The sequence below is a fragment of the Calidris pugnax genome, unplaced genomic scaffold, assembly GCF_001431845.1.
Source record: "Calidris pugnax isolate Ruff unplaced genomic scaffold, ASM143184v1 scaffold20, whole genome shotgun sequence".
NCBI lineage: Eukaryota > Metazoa > Chordata > Aves > Charadriiformes > Scolopacidae > Calidris > Calidris pugnax.
The window spans coordinates 17,450,940-17,458,708 of NW_015094510.1; the positions used below are offsets into that span (position 1 = coordinate 17,450,940).

The 7,769-nt window shown below is 46.2% G+C and overlaps 1 protein-coding gene across 1 annotated transcript in view; it reads left to right on the plus strand.

The window, feature by feature from the left end:
- The first annotated feature begins 5,821 nt into the window (after window positions 1-5,821).
- Window positions 5,822-7,769, plus strand: part of MRPS31 (mitochondrial ribosomal protein S31) — a 27,247-nt gene continuing 25,299 nt past the window's right edge. The window contains exon 1 of the mRNA XM_014965696.1: window positions 5,822-5,872. The gene's annotated coding sequence lies outside the window, so the exon portion shown is untranslated. The remainder of the gene's footprint in view (window positions 5,873-7,769) is intronic.

Below are 7,769 nucleotides of genomic sequence, written 5' to 3' on the forward strand. Positions count from 1 at the left end.
GAAAAAGCCCGGCGGTGGGCGCTGCTTAACCTCACTGAGCTGGATTTACATGATTTTTTTTCTTTTTTTTTTAAAAAGAAGGATTTATTTAGGAATTAAGTACCCTGAAACCCCCAGCGTGCGTTCCTGCGGGGCAGCCGCAGCAGAGCTGCCCTGGTTCTCGACACCGGTATTTATCCTGTCCCACTACAGCTTTTTTTTTTATTTTGGCCTCCTGCAGTATTTGACACGTTTTTTCAATGTCATTCGAGCAATGCAGGAGAAAGAAAATTAACCTGTGGCCATCTTTTTGTACTACATGCCTGAATGTCAATCAAAATTGACGACTCCGCCTTCCCTAAAATACAAAATTCCCCATTAGGCTTCACATACATGTCAGAGGACTAAGCCATGCGGGTTTAGAGCTATTTTATACTTTAATATAAAGATACAGCAGTCTAAAATCCTATATCTAGAGGTGTAAAGTTCTATCTGACATCTTGGATACTGACTAAAATAAAAAGGATTTTCTTCTGCCTCTTTAGTTGGGTTGAATAGTCAAATAATTGTGGAGATACAAAGTAAGAAGTGTTCCTGTTTGGGCATCTGCTAAAAACATAGAATCATAGAATGGTTTAGATCAGAAGGGACCTTAAAGTCCATTAGTTCCAACCCCCCTGCCATGGGCAGGGACATCTCCACTAGAGCATGTTGCTCAAAGCCCCGTCCAGCCCGGCCTTGAACACCTCCAGGGATGGGGCATCCACAGCTTCCTTGGGCAACTTTAACTTTACTTGCACATAAAGTGACCAGTAGCACATTACCGTGCTACATATTGGACATGCACAGACATTCATAAGGAGTTTGCTGCAGATCAACAAGTGACTTGTGCTAAGTTAAGGCCTCACTTTTGCGGTTCTAATTTTTTAGCAATATGGAGTGGAATATGGTGGCTTAAACCAGCATGGTGAGGGCTAATACCACTTTCCTCAGCCAAAACTGTGCAAAACTCCGTTTCCCCCCGTCTTCTTTGAATTAGGAATTAATAGAAATGCTTGCAATAAGGTTCTTCAGAAGCAACACCCAGGTGAAAGCAGTAGGACACTGTACAGCCTGTGGAAAGGTAAATGAGAATTATCAATAACGTGTATCAGTGATCAGTCATGCTCAAGATACTCTGCCAGACCAGGGAAGCGCTGCACGCCTGCAATCCCTGCTGAGCTGCACGTGTGTTTGCATGGATCGAGACACGCAGACCTACACATTTGAGCTTAGATTCATGGTGTTTTCCCCAAAATAAAACTGGTGGGTCCTACTTTCAAAGCCCAAACCAAGGAAAAAACACTGTAAATACCAGAAAGTTAAATGTACTTTTTTTTCCTGTCACTTTTAATAAATTGTAGGCGTCTTCAAATATGGCTGATTTTTCTATATGGTTATTTTCTTGAAACATTCCTTTTAAATCGTTTGGGACTATTCTTCAAAATAGGCAATTGTTAAGGAATAGCAGGCTAGGTTATAAATGGTTTTAGAAACAACTACATCAAATTGTAAATGACTTTATTGCTTCAATGTAGAAATAATTGCTGAGTCTGTGGTAACCAGTTAGTGACGGTGAGTTAGTTGTGCATCTCAAATGATCTGAAATAATTAGATTACTGTTTAATCACACAGAATTTTGACCTGTGTGCTGACTTCCTTTTTTTTGCAGGACTGCAGTGCTGTTGGAAGATTCAGTTGGTGAAAAATATCTAAACCCTCATGTAATGAAACTTGCAACTAATACGCCATTAAATCACATGCCACCTGCTTTTGCGAGCTGAAGCAACCAGCCCTTCAGGATGTTTCTTCAGAATCATGTTCTTCAGGCAGACCACCAGGCTTGGTCTGCTCTTCTTTGGACCCTGTACTAAAGATGGAGATGGTGAGAGCACTTGAGATGTTGCCTGGGAGATGTTATAGCCCTGAAGTGCAGCACTAGAATGAGCATATTGCCACCACATGGCTATTTCTGCTACCTGCACCTGTGTCGACTAAGCCAAACCGGACTTTTTGCCCCTGCACTGTGCTGGCGCGGAGGTCCTAATGGACAATTTGTTTGGGGTTTAACATCAAGCTTCCCCTCAAAGGATTTTGGCAGGAAATAAATGGACATGGGTGCAGAAGGCTTGGCTTGCAGGAACATGGAAGTGCTTTTTGGGACTGAAGGGAACTGGCTTTCAGGGACTGAAGAGATTTGGCTTTGGGATGTGACGGCCTACCGTGTGATAGGTGGGGCACAACCCCCCTTTAGCAGAGTGTTTCGGCACTGGAGGGATGGGTGACCTCTGGGAGCAGAAAAGCTGGGAGGGGGATGCCATGGAAACTTGGCTGATGCAAGAGAGGAAAGGGTTTCCTTGCAACATGTGTTCTTTTCCATCCTGCAGGATCTCAGCAGTCCAAGCCTGTCTCCTGGGCCCACCATCTCCAGCCAACCACAGGGAAACCATTTGCTCCTTGAAAGCTGTTTTGCTTTTCCTAATTCTTAGGGAACTCTTTCTTGCCCAGGATGAACGTTGGTTCTCCGCAAGTATCATCCCAGAACAGCAGCCAAAACTGCAGAAACAAGACCATCAAAACTCACCCAGCACCTTGCAGTGGATGTTGTCCGGGCTGTTTGGAGAGGTAGGTCAAACAGCGCAGTACCACAGTGGGGTAGTACATGGAGGAAAAGTACATGGAGGCTTCTTACTTTATGCAGGTGATAGTGATTTGGGTACTGTTGTAGTACCGTTGACTGCAAGTGAGAGGACAGTGTTGTCCTTTCCAGAGTAGGTTGCAGTCGATGAAGTGAAGGTTTGTGGGACAGCTTTGAACCACGTTTCAGAAGGATGTTTGGCCCTAATCTAATGCAAAATAGACTCCCCAAGTCAGAGGTGAGGAGCCTCAGCACTAGACACTTCAGCCTGATGGTCTGTTCCTGTTGCATCAAATTAATTACTAGCATAGACGGTTCCACCACCTTGGGAACTCCAGAACTTCCTGGACTGTGGCGTCTTCCTAGGAAGCGCGGAAATTGAAGACCTTACTACAAATCTATCTGGAAGCACGGAGTTGAGGGATAGTGCGAGGGGGAAAAAAGCTCATGTTCTTACTAAAGGGATCATTCTGAAAGAGAGAAGAGACTAGCTGCAGCCACCATTTTATCCCTTGGTATTTGGTTGCTGTGACTCTAAACCAATGCAGAACGTGTAGGTAAACGGTGCAGCTGGGCAGCGCAGGATGTGTTGCTGGGGGAAAAGGCAGCTGAAGACCACCAAAATAATTTTGTACGGATTTGATGACACAAACATTACTGTGACTGCTGATTCCAACAAGAGTGAAAACGTCCAATGTGTTCAGCTGTGTTTGAGGATTGTGTTGATACGGTCTGATTTATAGCAGAGGAAACCACGCGCAGAGGCAGGTCTTTGGAGGAGTGTTTCTTTGCAGAGTAAGAATTGTACTTCCAGGTTCTGTTTTCTATACTTTGCACAATAAATATTTTTTTTTTTTTTGCTTAATATTCTTGAAAAATACCAGTTGCTATGGAATTATGGTGCTCTGTGAGCCTTTTCTGCCTGTTTATCAACAGACTGCAACCCAAAAGAGCAACACACAGAGCTGAAAATGGTATGTTTCTTGGACATTTTTGTAAGGCTTCTATCCATTTTTCTAGTGACTTATGGGTCAGGCATGCAGTGGAGTTACGGAGAGCTAGTTACTGAATATCACCCTAAATCTGGGAACTGCCTTGGTACATTGCCTCAGCCAGGGTGACATGATACTACCAGGTAGCAGCTCACAGGGAAAGAGGGTTGTGATGCAAAAGAGTGAGTTTTTAGAGTAAAAGTTATTAGTTAGTGAAGTTACCTAGATTGAAAGATCTGTGTGTGGGGAATACAGGGCATTTGTATACCAAAGGTATAAAAGTCTCTTGGACAAAAAAAGACATCTTACCACAAAGAAGACATTGAGGTGCTGGAGCGGGTCCAGAGAAGGGCAAGGAAGCTGGTGAGGGGTCTGGAGAGTAAGTCATGAGGAGAGGCTGAGGGAGCTGGGGTTGTTCAGCCTGGAGAAAAGGAGGCTGAGGGGAGACCTTATTGCTCTCTACAACTGCCTGAAAGAAGGTTGCAGAGAGATGGGGGTTGATCTCTTCTCCCAAGTCACAGGCGACAGGACAAGAGGAAATGGCCTCAAGTTGTGCCAGGGCAGGTTTAGATTGGATATTAGGAAAAATTTTTACATGGAAAGGGTTATTCAGCATTGGAATGGGCTTCCCAGGGAAGTGGTTGAGGCACCATCCCTGGAGGTATTTAAGAGGTGGGTTGACATGGAGCTTAGTGACATGGTTTAGTGATGTTTTTTTATCAGTTAGGTTGATGGCTGGAGTCAATGATCTTAAAGCCCCCTTCCAACCTAGACAATTATTCTGTGATTCTATGAAATTGCTATTGTAGGCAATAGGGAAAAAAAATACACAGGGAGAACAAAAAGCACACGGAAAAGTGAGTCTTGCCAAAAGTCAGAGAGAGTTTGAGGAAACTGGCCAACTGCAGCAGTTCCCAGTTCTCTGGATTTTTGTTTTTAGTTTGGTTTCAGACTGATTTAAGCCAGACCCAATATTTTCCTTCTGTTTCTGGTACATCTGAAGTTCCTCTGATCCTCTTCAGCTACGTCAGGGTTCTTGTTAGTATTTGTGCTCACAGCAGGAAGACATTTTCCTTGGCAACAGCTCATGGCCTCAAGGAAGATCCGACATATGTGTTTTTCCCCAGCCTGGACACCTCAAAGCCAATATGGGCATGTCCTTGAGCACAGACTGGGAAACCACCAGATTTAACTTTGATATTTTTAAGCCCAGTTATTCTTCAGTTGTGGACAGATCTTGTCCAGAAGAAGGAGGTTGTCTCTTTTTTCCTTCCCTTGCCAGCTTGTGCTTCTGTCATGATACCTCTGAGCCGTGGTTGACATCTTCTACCCAGCCGGTAGGAAAGTAAAAAGCGTGGCAGTCGTGCTGGACACAGAGAGCGTCTCTACACTCCTTGGGCACCTGAGCTCCCTCTGAAAACGGCAAGAAGCAAGACAGTGAACAGGAGATGGGGGCTGAAACACCACCATGAGACCACGTACACACCAAAAGCACTGTATGGGCTGGAACCCGAGGTCTGGTGGTTTTTTTATTTTATTTTTTCACTACTGCAAACTTTAGAGAAAGGTGAGAGATGCTTGAATTAGCTGACTGTAAAGGAAGTTCCTTTTAAATTTCTTAAAACAGTTTATGCTCTGAAATACATGATTATCTGTCCTTCAGAGATGTAACTTTGGAAGACTCTTTTTGAAACTTAAATCTGTGGAATCATAGAATCATAGAATGGTTAGAGTTGGAAGGGACCTTAAAGATCACCTAGTTCCAACTCCCCTGCCATGGGCAGGGACACCTCCCACTAGAGCAGGTTGCTCAAAGCCCCATCCAGCCTGGCCTTGAACACTTCCAGGGATGGGGCATCCACAACTTCCCTGGGCAACCTGTTCCAGTGTCTCACCACCCTCACAGTAAAGAATTTCTTTCTGGCATCTAATCTAAATCTCCCCTCTTCCATTTTAAAACTGTTACCCCTTGTCCTGTCACTACATTTCCTGACAAAGAGTCCCTCTCCATCTCTCCTGTAGGCTCCTTTCAGATATTGAAAGGTCTCCCCAGAGCCTTCTCTTCTCCAGGCTGAACAACCCCAGCTCTCTCAGCCTGTCCTCATAGGAGAGGTGCTCCATCCCTCTGATCATTTTCGTGGCCCTCCTCTGGACCCGTTCTCGCCGGGCCAGCGAGCGGCCGGGAGGCGGCGGGGGCAGCGCGGCTGGCGGGGAGGCCGCACAGGTACCGTCGTCTCCCGTAAATCCTTCACCGGGGGGAGCGGGCGCCCGACGGCGACGGGGGGAGAGGTGGGTTGACATGGAGCTTAGTGACATGGTTTAGTGATGTTTTTTTATCAGTTAGGTTGATGGCTGGAGTCAATGATCTTAAAGCCCCCTTCCAACCTAGACAATTATTCTGTGATTCTATGAAATTGCTATTGTAGGCAATAGGGAAAAAAAATACACAGGGAGAACAAAAAGCACACGGAAAAGTGAGTCTTGCCAAAAGTCAGAGAGAGTTTGAGGAAACTGGCCAACTGCAGCAGTTCCCAGTTCTCTGGATTTTTGTTTTTAGTTTGGTTTCAGACTGATTTAAGCCAGACCCAATATTTTCCTTCTGTTTCTGGTACATCTGAAGTTCCTCTGATCCTCTTCAGCTACGTCAGGGTTCTTGTTAGTATTTGTGCTCACAGCAGGAAGACATTTTCCTTGGCAACAGCTCATGGCCTCAAGGAAGATCCGACATATGTGTTTTTCCCCAGCCTGGACACCTCAAAGCCAATATGGGCATGTCCTTGAGCACAGACTGGGAAACCACCAGATTTAACTTTGATATTTTTAAGCCCAGTTATTCTTCAGTTGTGGACAGATCTTGTCCAGAAGAAGGAGGTTGTCTCTTTTTTCCTTCCCTTGCCAGCTTGTGCTTCTGTCATGATACCTCTGAGCCGTGGTTGACATCTTCTACCCAGCCGGTAGGAAAGTAAAAAGCGTGGCAGTCGTGCTGGACACAGAGAGCGTCTCTACACTCCTTGGGCACCTGAGCTCCCTCTGAAAACGGCAAGAAGCAAGACAGTGAACAGGAGATGGGGGCTGAAACACCACCATGAGACCACGTACACACCAAAAGCACTGTATGGGCTGGAACCCGAGGTCTGGTGGTTTTTTTATTTTATTTTTTCACTACTGCAAACTTTAGAGAAAGGTGAGAGATGCTTGAATTAGCTGACTGTAAAGGAAGTTCCTTTTAAATTTCTTAAAACAGTTTATGCTCTGAAATACATGATTATCTGTCCTTCAGAGATGTAACTTTGGAAGACTCTTTTTGAAACTTAAATCTGTGGAATCATAGAATCATAGAATGGTTAGAGTTGGAAGGGACCTTAAAGATCACCTAGTTCCAACTCCCCTGCCATGGGCAGGGACACCTCCCACTAGAGCAGGTTGCTCAAAGCCCCATCCAGCCTGGCCTTGAACACTTCCAGGGATGGGGCATCCACAACTTCCCTGGGCAACCTGTTCCAGTGTCTCACCACCCTCACAGTAAAGAATTTCTTTCTGGCATCTAATCTAAATCTCCCCTCTTCCATTTTAAAACTGTTACCCCTTGTCCTGTCACTACATTTCCTGACAAAGAGTCCCTCTCCATCTCTCCTGTAGGCTCCTTTCAGATATTGAAAGGTCTCCCCAGAGCCTTCTCTTCTCCAGGCTGAACAACCCCAGCTCTCTCAGCCTGTCCTCATAGGAGAGGTGCTCCATCCCTCTGATCATTTTCGTGGCCCTCCTCTGGACCCGTTCCAGCAGATCCATGTCCTTCCTGTGCTGAGGTCTCCAGAGCTGGACACAGCACTCCAGGTGGGGTCTCACCAGAGCAGAGGGGCAGAATCACCTCCTGTAACCTGCTGGCCACACTCTTCTGGTGCAGCCCAGGATGCGGTTGTCTTTCTGGGCTGCCCGTACGCGCTGCCGGCTCATGTTGAGCTTAAATCTATTCTATATCTCTCTCTTAAGAGTGGGGTGTTTCGGCAGAGGACCCGGACCCCCTGCCCACCCGAGCCGAGCGGGGCGGGCGGAACGCTGGTGCCCGGAACGCTGGGCGCCGCTCGCGTTCCCAGCCGGCAGCGCCGGGAGGACGGCGCCGG